This window comes from Pelophylax lessonae, assembly GCF_965119305.1.
Source record: "Pelophylax lessonae genome assembly, chromosome: 5".
Taxonomy (NCBI): Eukaryota; Metazoa; Chordata; class Amphibia; order Anura; family Ranidae; genus Pelophylax; species Pelophylax lessonae.
In genome coordinates this window covers 279,689,811-279,705,249 of record NC_138772.1, presented here as the reverse complement: position 1 = coordinate 279,705,249, position 15,439 = coordinate 279,689,811, and the positions used below count along the sequence as shown (strand labels likewise).

Genomic DNA, 15,439 nt, shown 5'->3' with positions numbered 1-15,439 from the left:
ATGAAATAAATAATTGTGTTTAATTGACATGTAATTTACATGTCTAAAAATTAAACCATAACTCAAAGAAAGGATTCCCAGCATACCATTACAGTAATTTTCTAGAGAAAGCACAGCAGTTTTTATCTCCTTTCAGAAAGGCTGTATCTAACTAAAGCCTTGGACACAGTCATAGGATAAGATATGAGGCACTGACCGTTCCTGACTCACTTGTGTGTGTAGATTTCAGCTTTAGTTATGGCGTTCAGTTGTGAAAAAATTAATTTTTAATTGCCTGTAAATTCCATATCTTGGAGTACAGTACTGGACTCAGACAACATATTCATAAACCATGGGTCATAAGTGTACACCTTCAGGTGATTGGACACCGGTAAACTTTTGAGGACACGCTCCCAAGGCCACCCTTCCTCATAAGTCTACCCCACTCAGTGAATCCTCAGTTTTGTAGCAAGCAATGCTTAACCAAGAAAAGAAGTAAAGGTAGGTCGGTCTATGCCCTGTACTCCAAGATATGGAATTCTACAGCTAAGTCAAAAGTCGTTTTCATTTTACTCGTACAGTACAGGACACAGGCAACACATTCATACGCCACAGGACGTCCTCAAACAATGAATACAAAGGGTGGGCAACAACTACAGTATCTCACAAAAGTGAGTACACCCCTCCCGTTTTTGTAAATATTTTATTATATCTTTTAATGTGACAACACTGAACAAATGACACTTTTGCTACAATGTAAAGTAGTGAGTGTACTGCTTGTATAACAGTGTAACTTTGCTGTCCCCTCAAAATAACCCAACAGCCATTTATGTCAAACCGCTGGCAACAAAAGTGAGTAAACCCCTAAGTGATAATGTCCAAACTAGGCCAAAAGTGTCAATGTTTTGTGGGACCACCATTATTTTTCAGCATTGCTTTAACCCTCTTGGGCATTGAGTAATTTACCAGAGCTTCACAGGTTGCCACTGGAGTCCACTTACACTCCTTCATGATGACATCACAAAACTGATGGATGTTAGAGACCTTGCGTCCCTCCACCTTCTGTTTGAGGATGCCCCACAGATGCCTAATGGGGTTTAGGTCTGAAGACATGCTTGGCCAGTCCACCACCTTTACCCTCAGCTTCTTTAGAAAGCAGTGGTCGTCTTGGAGGTATGCTTGGGGTCATTATCATGCTGGAATACTGTCCTGCGGCCCTGTCCCTGAAGGAAGGGGATCATGCTCTGCTTCAGTACGTCACATTGCATGTTGGCATTCATGATTCCCTCAACGAACTGTAGCTCCCCAGTGCCTGCAGCACTCATGCAGGCCCAGACCATGACACTCTCACCAACATGCTTAAATGTAGGCAAGACTCACTTGTGTTTGTACTCCTGACCTGGTTGCCGTCACACACGCATGATACAATCTGAACCAAATAAACCAAAAAAGGTTTATCTTGGTCTCATCACACCACAGGACATGGTTCCAGTAATTCATATCCTTAGTCTGCTTGTATTCAAACTGTTTGCGGGCTTTCTTGTGCATCATCTTTAGAAGAGGCTTCCTTCTGGGACGAAAGCCATGCAGACCAATTTAATGCAGTGTGCGGCGTATGGTATGAGCACTCACAGGCTGACCCCGCCACCCCTTCAACCTCTGCAGCAATGCTGGCTAAGAGCGAGAATATAAATATTAACACACGTTTTGCTGATTCACACCTGAGACCTTGTAAAACGAACAAGTCACATGTCACCGGGGAGGGGAAATTACTAATTGTGCCCAATTTGGACATTTTCACTTAGGGGTGTACTCACTTTTGTTGCAAGCGGTTTAGACATTAATGGCTGTGTGTTGAGTTATTTTGAGGGGACAGCAAATTCACACTGTTATACAAGCTGTACACTCAGTACTTTACATTGTAGCAAAGTGTCATTTCTTCAGTGTTGTCACATGAAAAGATATAACAGAACATATACAAAAATGTGAGGGTGTACTCACTTTTGTGAGATACTGTATGTAAACAGAACTGTGCCAACAGGTGACAACTAGCGCCAAAAGACCCAAGCTGAGAATGCTGCTGTGAAAAACTTGTGGCCATAGGCGGAATCTGCAGAAGATTATATGTCCTCCTGGTAAAACCAAGTATGAACAGGAGACCAGTGGGCAGCCTTACGCAGTAGAGCTACAGAGGCTTTGTCTCGAAATGCCCAGGAAACTCCCACTGATCTGGAGCATAGGAAGAGAGTTTTTGCTTTAGAGCGCAATTTTTTGCAACCAAGTTTCTGATCTGTTGTACAATGGTGGATTTTAAAGCAGGGTTCTGAGAACTTAAATAGGGATCGGTGTTTTTTTTTTTTAAATATATATAAAAAAGCAGTAGCTTTGAGGTAAAGTTAAATGGTTCTGACTATGTCCAGGCAATGAAGAGACAATTTGTTTGGATGCTTAGGAGCAGGGAACAATGATGGCAGTACAATGTCATCATTGAGGTGGAATCATAACAAAGTATGAAGAAACACTCTTTACAGGAAAGGTATACCAGGTCAGAAACATGTGTGATAGCTACCAAAAGGGCTACTTTGCCAGCAAGAACCTGCAGGGGAATATCTCCTTTGGTTAAAGGGTTGGTTTCTGCAAGAAAGAGAGAAAGGTCCAAGGGAAGCACAGGGTTCTGTAGAAAGGGGGCCGTAAGCAAGAAACACTCTGAATAAAGCTTTTTACAAGGGATTTTGAGGCCAGTTTGAAAGAGGGTGGAAGAAGCGAAAACCTGCACTTTAAGGGTGCTTAGCACGGAGTTCTGGTCAAAACCTGTTTGCAAGAAGGCCAGAATGCAAGCCACATAATAACGTCTGCACGAATAAAGTGATACTAAAGTCTTGTTCTTTTTTTATTTAAAAATAACAAACATGGTATACTTACCTGCTCTGTGCAGTGGTTTTGAACAGAGGAGCTCCAATCCTCCCCTTCTCAGGTCCCTCTTCTGTGCTCCTGGCACTTCCCTCCTGCCGAACCTCCACATACGGAGCTGTGGCCCAGCCCCACCCCCTCTCTCTCATTGGCTACTGACAACTGCTGTCCCAGCCAATGAGGAGGGAGAGTCCCAGACAGCCAAGTCTCTTTTGCAACATTGCTGTATCGAGATTGGGCTCAAATAATTATTAGGGGGGCTGTGGGGGGAGCGGCACACAGAAGGCTTTTTTATCTTAATGCATAGAATGCATTAGGATTAAAAAAAACCTTCTACCTTTAGAACCACTTTAAGATTTTCAGGTATAATAATAGATCTTCCCAAAAATGGCTTTTTTTGTTTTTAGTAAAATGGTAACCACAGACTCAGAAATCCCTCTATGCTTCAAGACCTGGGTTTCAACAGCCATGCCATTAAACCTAGAAAATTACAATTGAAGAGGACTTTGAGATAGCAGATCTGGCCTGTTGGGAAGGGGCCAGGGGTTGTCTTCTAGAAGCCTGAATGCAACTGGATTGGGTGTCCCTTCAGAAGGGAGGTTCCAGTGCTAGATGGACAACCTTGACTGCTTTAAGCTCCAGGATGTTGATGGGAAGCTTGTTTTTTTTTTTCTTGACCATGTTTTTCGAACTGCCAAGGATAGAATACCCCTCCTCAGTCTGTTGTTAGAAGTCTTCCCAGTGGTAGGAGAGAAAAGGACTTCCCCACCTGGGGCTTCCACACAAAAAATCAGAGCAGAAGGCTGTTGCTGTAATTGTTCTGTAACAGCACAAGCCCAGGGTCATGTTGATTATGCATTGTTCTAGTCCTATTAACTGCAGTATGACATACTGAAAATGCAGCAAACCCTAGCTGCAGAGCTGGACCTGTAGGATTAAAGAATCTTTGAAGGAAGAAAATCATTACTGAGAAAGGGGAGAGGTTTGTTTAGGACAGAGACAGCAGAAATAATCTACAGAAATAGCCTACCTTTCAGAAAACTATTTTTCCACTGGATAGAGTTCAGCAAACATTTTGGGGAAAGTGAAAATGCTTTCAGGAGTGACCCCACTGTTTACAGACTGCACATTCTGCATGTTCCCAAGCAGGGAATGTTTTAAAGGAATTTGTAGGTCTCTTTGTACCCAAAGGGGTATGAACAGATGTAGGGTAGTCAATTGGACAATGGCAAGGCTTTTGCTGACAGAGGCAATGAGCTTTTCAACATTAGCAAGCATGTTGTGAGGTGATCCCTCTTCAACATAATGGCATTCTGAGGAAAAAAAGCTGATGTAACTTAAATACTGCCTAAATATCCTTTTCATTCCATTTAGTGTCTAAGTCCTCTAGGACCAGCATAGCAGGATCCAACTCAGAGCCCTGGAAAAAGATGGCTGTATAAGGGCTATAATCTGTCCTAAGAATTGCGACATAGGTGTAGAAAATTCTGCTTTTGTCAGGTAGGCCACATGTTGCATGTCTGAAATAGAGGTAGAATTCAATGCAGACATTGGTGTTAAAACCGGCTCCTGCTCAGATGCAAGTGACACAGCATCACATCACAGTTAGGTGCTGTGTAAGCTTTCAGAAAAATTAATGTTCATCTATGATTTGGAATTGGCTCCATTTCGTCTGGTCTATGCCATAGCTACAAGTAAAGGCAGGGGTCTCAAACTGGTGGCCCTCCAGCTGTTGCAGAACTACAATTCCCATGAGGCATTGCAAGGCTGACAGTTACAAGCTTGACTCCCACAGGCAGAGGCATGATGAGACTTGTAGTTCCGCAACAGCTGGAGGGCTGCAAGTTTATGACCCCTGCCCTAAGGGGTCTTCAGGAATTGGGTTTAACAGCAATTGACCTTGTCCTTGGACCTCTGTGCCACTCTGCGGCTGACACATGCGTTGTACCAAGTCCTAAAGTTAGTGCCCACGTATTATCCAGTGCCCGAAGAAACATTAGAGGCCATCCCCACAGCATGAGGTCTCGGTACGGCTCCCAAAATTTTACAGAGGTGGCAACAATTTAGATATACTGCATCTGTGTAGGCATTAGATTGATTTAAGAATTTGGAAGAGGAAAAATAATAAATACGGATAGGTGATGGACCTGTGATGGACCTGAAGAGGTCCATCACCTACAGACACTAGCAAAAAACTGAGGAGTGGGGTATAATTAGTTGCCTTAAATAAATCTGTGAAGTAAGGCACTCACCAGATTCATATGGCCATAAAGACTTTTTTCAGCCTGTTTGTGCTGGTCTGGGCACAGATTAACCACTTTACCTCTGCTCACAGTAATATTACTGCGGCAGAGTGGCTCGTTATCGTCTGACGACGTAGTACTACGTCGTCAGACACTCCCCCTTCTGGGCGGCGCTTGCGCGCCGCCGGAGGCTCGCTCCCGCTGTTTTAATTCACAGCGGGAGTCGGGCCAGGGGAGGAGCAGCGGCGATCGCCGCTGCTCTTACCCGATCGTCGGGGATCGAGTCTGGAGATCCGCCCGCTGTGTGTAAACACAGCGGGCGGATCTCCATAGTGACAGGGAGTGACAGATCGGACTGTTCAGCATAGCTTGACATCCGATCTGTCCATGACTCACTCAGTCACCTCCCCCCCTACACGTCAGTAAGCACCAGGCATACATTAACCCCTCCCTCTCCAATAAAATTAACCCCTTCCCTGCCAGTGTCATTTTTACAGTAACAGTGCATATATATAGCACTGATTACTGCAGTAATGTCACTGGTACCCCCAAAAGTGTCAAAAATGTCAGTCAAGGGTCCGATCTGTCCGCCGCAATGTCGCAGTCCCGCAAAAAAAATCGCAGATCGCCGCCATTACGCGTTAAAAAAAAAACACCAAAAATGACAGAAATCTTTCCCTTTGTTAGTAAACGCAATAACTTTTGCGCAAACCAATCAAAAAAAAAATTGTTTTTTACATCTTTTTTGGGGGGAATTTCATATAAAAAAATGTTAAAAATATTGTTATTTTTTCAAAATAAACACTATTTTTTTGTTTATAGCGCAAAAAGTAAAAATCGCATAGGTGATCAAATACCACCAAAAGAAAGCTCTATTTGTGGGAAAAAAAGGACGTAAATTTCCTTTGGGTACGGCGTCGCACGACCGCGCAATTGTCAGTTGAAGCCGCACAGCGCCGAATCGCAAAAAGTGGCCTGGACGGAAGACAGCAAAATCCTCCGGTGGTAAAGGGGTTAATGGAAGTGCATTAGACTGGCTTGATTTTATTAAACGTGCTGCACTATCAATCTACCATTGCCTTTTTTGGATTTGGGATTCCTAAGTGGATGCGACAGAGGAGCTGCACAGGTCAGAGGGCATATTATATGCTGAATTTGCCTCATCTTCCTTGCTGGTTTAATTTAGAAGGCTGAAAAGGTCTTCGTGGCCGTATGGATCTGGTGAGTGGTTCTCTTTACCTCACGTGGTGGAACACTTTGATTTGGGGGGTGAAGAAGTACTTAAAGCTGATGTCCAGGTTTACTTTCATTTCAAAAAGTTTGTTTGGGCCAAAATGACACAGGTGAAACAAAATACTGTTGGTCTGGCAAAAAAAAAAAAAAATGGTGGCAACAGGCATACAAAAAAACAAAAAACAAAAAGACAAACAGCTGACAGAAGTCAGCCAAGCAGTTTAAAAAATGTGAACAGACGATCAGGGCCTAGCAGCCTAGGAAAAAAAAGATGCTTGATGCTAAGTTCAGGAGCCCCAACACTTCTAGGAGAAGGGCTTTAGGTAGGGAAAGGGAAACTTGAGAGCAGAAGCCCTAGACAAAAGGAAAAATAACCACCCAGTAGGGTGGAAGAGGTGAAAACTGTTTGCCATGCCTTCATGGCAGGGCATGGGTAGGAGGAATAACATTCTAAAAAAAGTTGATAGGAAGTGCAGGAGCAAGTAGGACTGGCTTTCAGGATACTTTACCCCATGTAGAAAAAGAAAAAAGGGGGCTCCCAGGAAGAAAATACTGTAGGCAAGCAAAGGCAGAACTATGGCTGCCTGGGGTAATAGAGAGGAGGAGACTCAGTTCTTACAAGAAGGGATTTCTATTACACAAGGGGAGGGAGCTCTGCTTAAGCAAGAGCCCTTGAAGAAGGCCCCAAAAGGACATCAAAGTTTGCAGCGGGTGCGGAAGATATACAAGGCCAAACTAATACCTGCAGGGTGCTAAGAACTATGTGTTTGGCAAATTCAAGTAGAAGAAATTGCAGCCTGGAAGCAATAGCTTTTAGGTACATTCTAATGGCTCTGATTTTATCCAGGCAATGTAGAGACAATGAGCATGGCACAAGGATTATTGAACAATGTCCTCATTGAGATAGAATGCTAAAACTACCTTTGGAAGAAAGAATAGTCTTTGACATAATATAACCTTGTCATGAAGTATGAAGAAAGGCTCTTTTACAGAAAAGCGTGGCAAGTTCAGATACACTTCTGGCAGACGTGATACCAAAAAAAGATAAATTGCTGGCAGGATCCTCTAAGGAATATCCCTGATGAATTCAAGAATCCCAGATAAGTGGGACGTGGCCTGAAGCTGTATGTGAGCGGACTGTGTGTGAGCGTAGCTCTCCCGGCTTTCATCCGTACATACCATCCTGTTGCCGGTATATCGTGACACTAATCCCCGCTACTTGTTGCTGCTGCTCCGGTGCATCGGAGGATCATGTCACCTTCCCGTAAGACCTCTGAGGCGGCAATATTGGACAGGTTCCGCCGGCAGGAAGGAAGCCTGCAGGCCCAAGATGGCGGCTCCCCGTCCTCTTCTTCCGCCTCGGCCGCGCCATCGCCGGATCAGCGTGCGATCCTAGAGGCCATTATGGACTGCAAGGCTTTGCTTACCTCTAAGTTGGACAAGGTACAGCTAAACACTCCCTCCTCAGGCAGGATCTCCAGAAGCTTAGAGGCCGGGTGTCTGAGGCTGAAGACCACATAGCCCACGTGGAGGATGACCTCCCCCCGGTTAGGAACGCAGTGTACCAGGCCTCCTGCAATATTGCTTACCTGCTGCACAAACAGGGCGATCTGGAAAACCGCATTGGGCGCAACAATCTCCGTTTCATTGGCCTGCCGGAGGGCACGGAAGGTAACATCCCTGCCATGTTCTTGAAAGAACTTCTGGTCAAGACCTATGGCAGGGAGGCGTTTTCCCAGGCCTTCGTAGTGTAGCGGGTGCATCGCATGCCAGCTAAGAAACCCCCGTCGGGAGCGCCCCCCCCAGGGTGTTCATTGCTAAATTTTTGAACTTCAGGGACTGCGACGCGGTTCTCAGGCTGGCTTGGGAGAAGGGCAATAATCACCTGGAAAACAATAACATCTTGGCCTTCCCTGACTTCTCTGTTGAAGTCCAGAAGCTGCATAGCCGCTTTATGGAGGTTAAGCGGCGCCTGAGGATCCGCAATTTCAAGTATTCTATGTTGTACCCAGCCAGGTTGCGGGTGGTTGGGGATGACAGAGTTCACTTTTTTTTAGGACTCAGATTCTGCTACTGTCTGGTTGGATCAACTTTCGTGAGTACGGTCGTTGCTGGTTCTGACTCTTTTACCTCCTTGTTGATCTACCCTGGGACACCCAGACCCTGCCCTTCCCTGGACTGGCTTCTATTGTTTCTCCTGTGACTGTCCACCTCTCCTGACACTATGGGGCTCCGGGACCCCCATCGTTGCACTCACTTTCGGCTTGTTGAGGGGGAGCCGGGGGGGGGGGGGTTTCTCTGTTTCCCTTTTTATGATTTACTCCTTTTTTCGTTGCTGGCGGTTTACCTGCTTCATGGCCGGGGAGCACCTCGGCTCACATTGGACCATGCATTTTTATCAACGTGTGCTCACCTACTGTTGTGTCCCATATCTGGGACCCCTTTTCAGAGAACTTTCGCCCCATTTTTTCATATGTTTTGTTGCCACCATGGATGAAGAATGCTACGTTCCACTTTCTGTGGATCCATGACTCGTACTTCACTGTGGTTGCCTGTTTTGGGATGTATGCCCACACCTGTTAGGGACTGTGTTGGGCTGGGTGGGGGGTTGGGGTTATTATGTGTGAGTTACGTGCTACCCACTTTTTAATGGATGTTCTGATTGCTTTATTGCTTTCCACTGCTGCTATATGTTCTTCTTGTATATTTTTTGTTATATTATGGGCGGGGGTGCTGTCTGCTCTGGGGCCTCCTAACCCTTTGCTCCTGTGCATTGTTTTCCAATCTCTCTTATGGCACGGCTAAAGCTACTCACCTGGAATGTACGTGGCCTGCGTGATAAAGTCAAAAGGACCGTTTTTTTCTCCTGTTTGAAGGAACAGCGAGCGGATATTATTGCCCTGGTAGAAACTCATGCTGAAGGCCGGCTGCTCGATGCCTAGGCGCCCGTGGGTTGGCTGGTCCTTCCACGCCTCCAACTCAACGTAGTCCAGGGGGGTTACGCTGCTTATATCCAAATCTGTGGCCTTTGCTATTCAGGAGGTGGTGACGGACCCCCAGGGCAGATATATCTTCGTCTGTGGCCGGATCAGTGGGCATGCAATTTTGATTTTAGTATGGTATGTGCCTCCCCCATTTAGTGCTATGCTTCTGAGCGAGGGTTTGACGTTCGTGTCCAGGTTCCCCTCTGTCCCGGCCATCTGGATGGGAGATTTTAACATGGTTTCCAACCCCAGCCTGGACAGGACGGGACCACCCTTGACCCCTGTTTACCCTAACTATGACACACGCTATTGTATACTGCTTCATAGCTTTCATTTGCTGGACTCCTGGCATCATTTACACCCCATGACTCGGTCTTACTCCTGCTATTCGGCAACCCTCTCCACCATGTCCATAATTGACTCCATATGGATTTCCCAGGTCCTCTCCCCTAGACTAATTAGTGCCCGCTTTGGTCCTCGGTTGCTATCTGACCATGCCCCCTACTGGATTGAATTGTCTCCATTTACGGATCCCCCGATTTGTCACTGGCACCTGAATCCTTTCTGGCTTACGACTGTCCCTGATCTTGACTTGCTAGCCGGGGAATGGAATTTCTTTTTCCAATCCAACGTTGACTCTGCTGCCCCCTCGGCAGTTTGGAAGACATTTAAAGGCCATGCCCGTTTGCACATGTCCACGCGTATTTCTAGATTTAAATGGGCGACGTGGACTGACCTTCGTCGGGCAGAACAACAGTTGACCGACTTGGAGCGTCAATATGCACACTCCACATCTCAAGACTTGTTATCTCAACTCAACCTTCACGTTCGTGCCTTTGATAACCTCTCCCGTGAACAAGTCGATCGTAAGTTGTTCTTCAGCCGACACCGCACGCTTGAGCATGGGGAAAAGCCGGGTAAGCTGTTGGCTTTCCTGGCCCATATGAATGCTAGACCCCCTGTGGTCATATCCCTCCATCCATCGCTGCTGGGGGACGCTGCTGACCCGGCGGCCGTGGCGGAGGTGTTTGCTACCTACTTTAGTGAGGTCTATACTTCTAAGGTACACTATGCCCCATCTGACCTGGCCTGGCTGTTGGACTCGGTTGAGTTCCCCGCATTGACCTCCTCGCAGGTTGCCATGCTGGAAGCTCCCCTCTCGGTTGACGACGTGGTCACGGCTATCTCACATTTCGCGAAGGCCAAGGCCCCTGGCACTGACCGGCTGCCAGTGGAATTTTACTCACATTTTTATGCTGTTTTGGCCCCCCAGTTACTCGCTGTGTATGAGGCCGCATTTGCGGAATGTGCCTTGCTGGAATCTATGCGAGAGTCTTGATCCCAAAGCCGGGGAAGGACCCATCCTTCCTGGAATCCTATCGGCCTATTTCCCTTCTACAAAGCGACATCAAGATCTTGGCCAAGGTGTTGGCCTTACGTCTCAATAAGGTAATTGCATCTCTTGTCCACCCTGACCAGACCGGTTTCATGCCCGCTAAAAATACGGACTTTAATACCCGACGTCCTTTTATGAACCTGCAGGCAACGCATGATTGCATAGGCTCCAGAGTAGTAGTAACGCTTGACGCTGCGAAGGCATTTGATTCTGTTGAGTGGCAATATCTTTGGCACTGTCTTCATAGATTTGGTTTTGGCCCCAACTTTATCAAATGGCTTACCATCCTGTACCATCAGCCTCAGGCTAGGGTGCTGGCTAATGGCTGGATGTCTCGGCCGTTCTCCCTCTCCTGAGGGACGCGGCAGGGCTGTCCCATATACCCCCTCCTGTATGCCCTTGCGCTGGACTGGATTTGTGGATTGCGCTGCAGGCACTTTGAGGAAAAGATAGGCCTTTATGCCGATAACATGATACTGTATTTGGCCGACCCTGGGCCATCCTTACAAAAAGCCCTGCTGCACATTAAGCAATTTGATGCCTTTTCCAGGCTCACAGTCAACTGGGACAATTCTCAGATTCCCCCATAGACGTGTTCCCTCCATCTGCGGATCAGACTGCAATTTTGCTAACCAGTGTAGCATCTTTCAAGCATCTGAGGGTTATTGTGTCCTGCTCCCTGCCTCACTATATACCCCTGAACGTTGAACCGTTCTATAACCTAGTTAAGACCAAGACTCAGACCTGGGCATGTCTACCGCTGGGTGTAATGGGAGGGTGGGTTTGATTAAAATGATTCTCCTGCCCAAAATTCTCCATGTCCTGTGGCACTCCCCCACCTATATACCATACAAGTACTTTGTGATTTTGGATAGACTGTGGAAAGCATTCATGTGGGGAACAAGCAGACACAAGCTAGCATGGAAACATACCCAAAAACCCACAAAGCTGGACGGCATGGCCGTCCCAGATTTTTCGGCCTATTATCTTGCTGCCCAACTCTCCCATCTTTTTCAAATAGATAAACAGGATTGCCGTAGGTATCTCACACTGGTCTGCAGTGGAGCTGGTACGCAGTTCTGTGATATACTTCGAGGGGTGGGTGGCTCTCCACCGACTACTGATCGCGGTGGTCTCCTATTCCAGCACAGATGGGTCTGGGACCTAGCGGTCTCCAGGATGGGGGACGCCGGGTTCCATTCCATGACTCCTCTGTGGTTTAATAGGCTATTGCCGGAGCTGCTGCATCTCCCTGATCCAGGTGCTTGGTTGTCTAGGGGGGTATATCTGCTCTCGCACCTGCTTTCGGAGGGTGCTATTAAATCATTTGCCCACCTCCGAGGGGAATTTCAGCTCCCTGCCTCTATGTACTTCCGTTATCTGCAGCTCAGGCACGCCCTTCAGGCGCAATTTGCCAATAATCCACCTGCTCTGTCTTCGGTTGACCTTCTGGATGTGCTTAGGGGTCGGGACCTTCAAAAATGTATTTCACTGTTTTTCGAAATGTTGCTTTCTAAGCCTATGACCGCCCTGGCTTATGGAGTTCGGGCGTCATGTATGGAGGAGGTTGGGTAACTGGATGATGATGATTGGAGTGATGCCCTGGAGGCCTGTACTGTGTCTTCAAAGCTCTCTGATAGACTCACTCAGAATTTTAGAACTCACAGATCCTATCTCACTCCGGTGAGGATGGCTAGGCTTGATCCCTCCCATTCCTCTATCTGCCCCAAATGCCTCTTGTCCCCAGGTACATTTGTACATCTTCTATGGCACTGCCCATGCATACAAGGGATTTGGACACAAATAGTCCAGTTTTTGATTGCATGGGTTCCCCGGTATCCCTGGACCCCAAACTGTGCCTACTGGTGATATTCCCAGATGAGGACATTGATAAATATACACAACGCTTCCTCAATAAAACCCTGTTTACTGCTAGGAAATTCATAGCTTGTACTTGGATACAGCCTTCCCCGCCTAGCCTGGCTGACATCAACGTTACTCTCCCCTTCAAGAAGGTGATATTTATTAATAGGGGTCGTTTGAAACGGTTCCATAAGATATGGTATAGATGGCTTGAAGCTTCCTCCACGTGTACTCCTTGATGTTTGGTACTCCTACTTATCCGGTCCACTCCTCTTTCCCTCTATTGTTTGCCCCGTGCCTGCTTTGGATGGTTTACCTCCTCTGTAATCTGATGATGTGTTTATCTTGGATATGCTTATGCATCCCTTTTCCTCTGCTTTGTGGATTGTATGGCGGTTTCTAGTGACATTTGCACTTTTGTTGTATATGTACTACGTTTGTAATGCACATAACTCAAACGTTTGTTTGCTTTAAAAAAAAAAAAAAAAAAGAATCCCAGATAAGTAGAGGGTGCTGCAACGAGGGTCTGACATGAGCAATACCGTGAACAAAGGTTTTTACATAGGAGTGCAAAGCCAAACGTATTTGAAAGAGGATGGTTAAAGCGAATGCCTGCCCTTTCAGGGTGCTAAGAGCTAGATTCTGGTCAAGAACTGTTTTCAGGAAGGCCAGAATGCGAGACACAGAACACTCTTGGACCGAAATTACTGCACTCACATAGGGCAAAAGTAAGATTTCCAAGTGCAATACCAAAACTTCCTGAAAAGGGTTTTTCTTGCTTTCAGCAAGATAAGAATCACAGACTAAGAAACCCCTCTATTCTTTAGGATCTTGCTTATTTACAGTTCTGCCACTAGTTTGGCAAAATGGCAATACCTGGTTGTTGGGCTGGACCTGCCAGATCAAAGGATTTTAAGAGTCTCCAAATATCTATCAGCTGAATCCCTAAAGGAGAGAATGCCCTCAATAAGAAACTGTAGATGGATTACTTGGTGAAAGAATGGCCGGGTCCACAGCAAGAACAGTCCATCTCTATTTGATTCCTCTTCTATAAGGTACAAGGCAACAAGCGTGCCAGGAGGAGTAAATAACTTCTCAAAGTAAGTTCAGTCCACAAAGAGTGTTCCATTGGCTTGATCAAGAATAGCAAATGGCTTTCTAAACATTGATTTCCTTCTTTTGCCTAATGGGAGTACATAACTTGGTATATCTATCCAGAGAATAGTATGTACTGCGTCAATCAATGAGTCCACCAAAGCCAGCATATGGTGAGATACAGAAGAATAAACTTAACAAAACTTCAGTTGTGAAAAATCTTCAGCAGCCTTTGCTGAAATGCCAGCATTCCCCTTTCCTTTTGCAAAGGAAAGTGATCCAGGCAATTCAGGTTTTGATGCATGACTATTATTAGGGGAGAGAGAGGTAAAAAGAGCATTTAAGGCTAGTGTTAGCCACTGTTTCCAGAAGTGGTAATAGCCTTTGTAATTGATTAAGCATAGTTTCAGAGAAATCTGCTTTAGTCAAATAAGTCGCATGTTGCACATACGTGTGGGTGTTTGAATCAGAGGTCTGGAATGATGACAGTGCAAAACTTGCTCTTGAACAAGGGAACAGCTATCGCCTAAGAGAAACTTTGAGTTTCCGCAGAGCCTGCAACAAAACCCTCACTACTTGTCCCATGTGCCAGAAATTTGTCATTGCTAAGTGAGGATCTTACCCTGCAGGGTAAAAAATAGATTTGAACTAAGGGGGATTCAGAGTGTCTGTTATGAATAAACTGAAATAACCCAGGTGCTAACCGAGCTTCTATAGCGGTGTCTCTGAGGTATTATGCAACAGGTAAGACAGCAAATGATGCAGCTTGCATCAGGAAATGGTGGCCTAAAGTGCATAGTTAAGTGTCTTAAGCACTATATAGCTAGCCCAGGGCCAGCTTCAGATAGTAAAGTGGAAAAAAAATAAAAAAGAGTGCAAAATGTAATTAGGTAAATGCTAACATAACATCACCTATAAGAAATAAAGCAAGACAAGAATACATAGGGAAAAACAAAGTGTGTAGATTATCCAATAACCTGTGCCTTCAAAACCATTTGTGCGATTAACACTGTATTTTATCATGCAGGCTAAAAAGATATAATTTATTATGTATCACAGATCCAAGTAATGATCAAACTAGACCAGTTGTGATAGTTTGGGGAAACCCTGTCTTTTCCTTGTTGATGGTCCCATTCAGGGTCTAGGCTTTGGCCATCATTGTGGGCATACCCCCCAAAGGGGGTTGAGGGACTGGGTGCCAAAGCAATGTATCATGACCCTGTACCTCTCTATAGTACGTTCAGCAAACTACACATTATACCACATGCCAGGGTGAGAGCTTAATGTCTGTCTGTAATGTAGGCATCAAATATTATAAGCTATTCCACTGCCACTGGGCCAAGGTTTGGTTCCCAAAGGTAGTAGGGGTAGTCCCAGCAAAGGTTTTGCCAGTATCCAACCACCTAAAAGGTAGTGGCATACCTATATATCCTATGGCCTGAGAATCTATTTCTGTGTCCTGTATGGTGCGATTAAGAAAACTGAATTTTTGTAAAATCTTACCGTAAAATTCCTTTCTCTGAGTCCTCCGACAGTCGCCGCCACTTCATAATCTTCACCAATGGGGTATTGACCTTATGTCCGTAGGAGTAGCTAGGCAACAAGATTTGTTAATATAAAAGCTTTTAGCATATCACACCCCTAGGGGGCGGTCCCCTCAGTCAATACCTCCCTGCTTCCTGCATTCTCAACTCAGTTTCAGTAGCATAGCAGTAGAGTACATAAACAAACCCCAA

The 15,439-nt window shown here is 45.8% G+C and overlaps 1 protein-coding gene across 1 annotated transcript in view; it reads right to left on the bottom strand.

The window, feature by feature from the left end:
- ELP2 (elongator acetyltransferase complex subunit 2) overlaps window positions 1–15,439 on the bottom strand; it is a 266,743-nt gene that overhangs the window by 57,125 nt on the left and 194,179 nt on the right. The gene's annotated exons all lie outside the window — the stretch shown is intronic.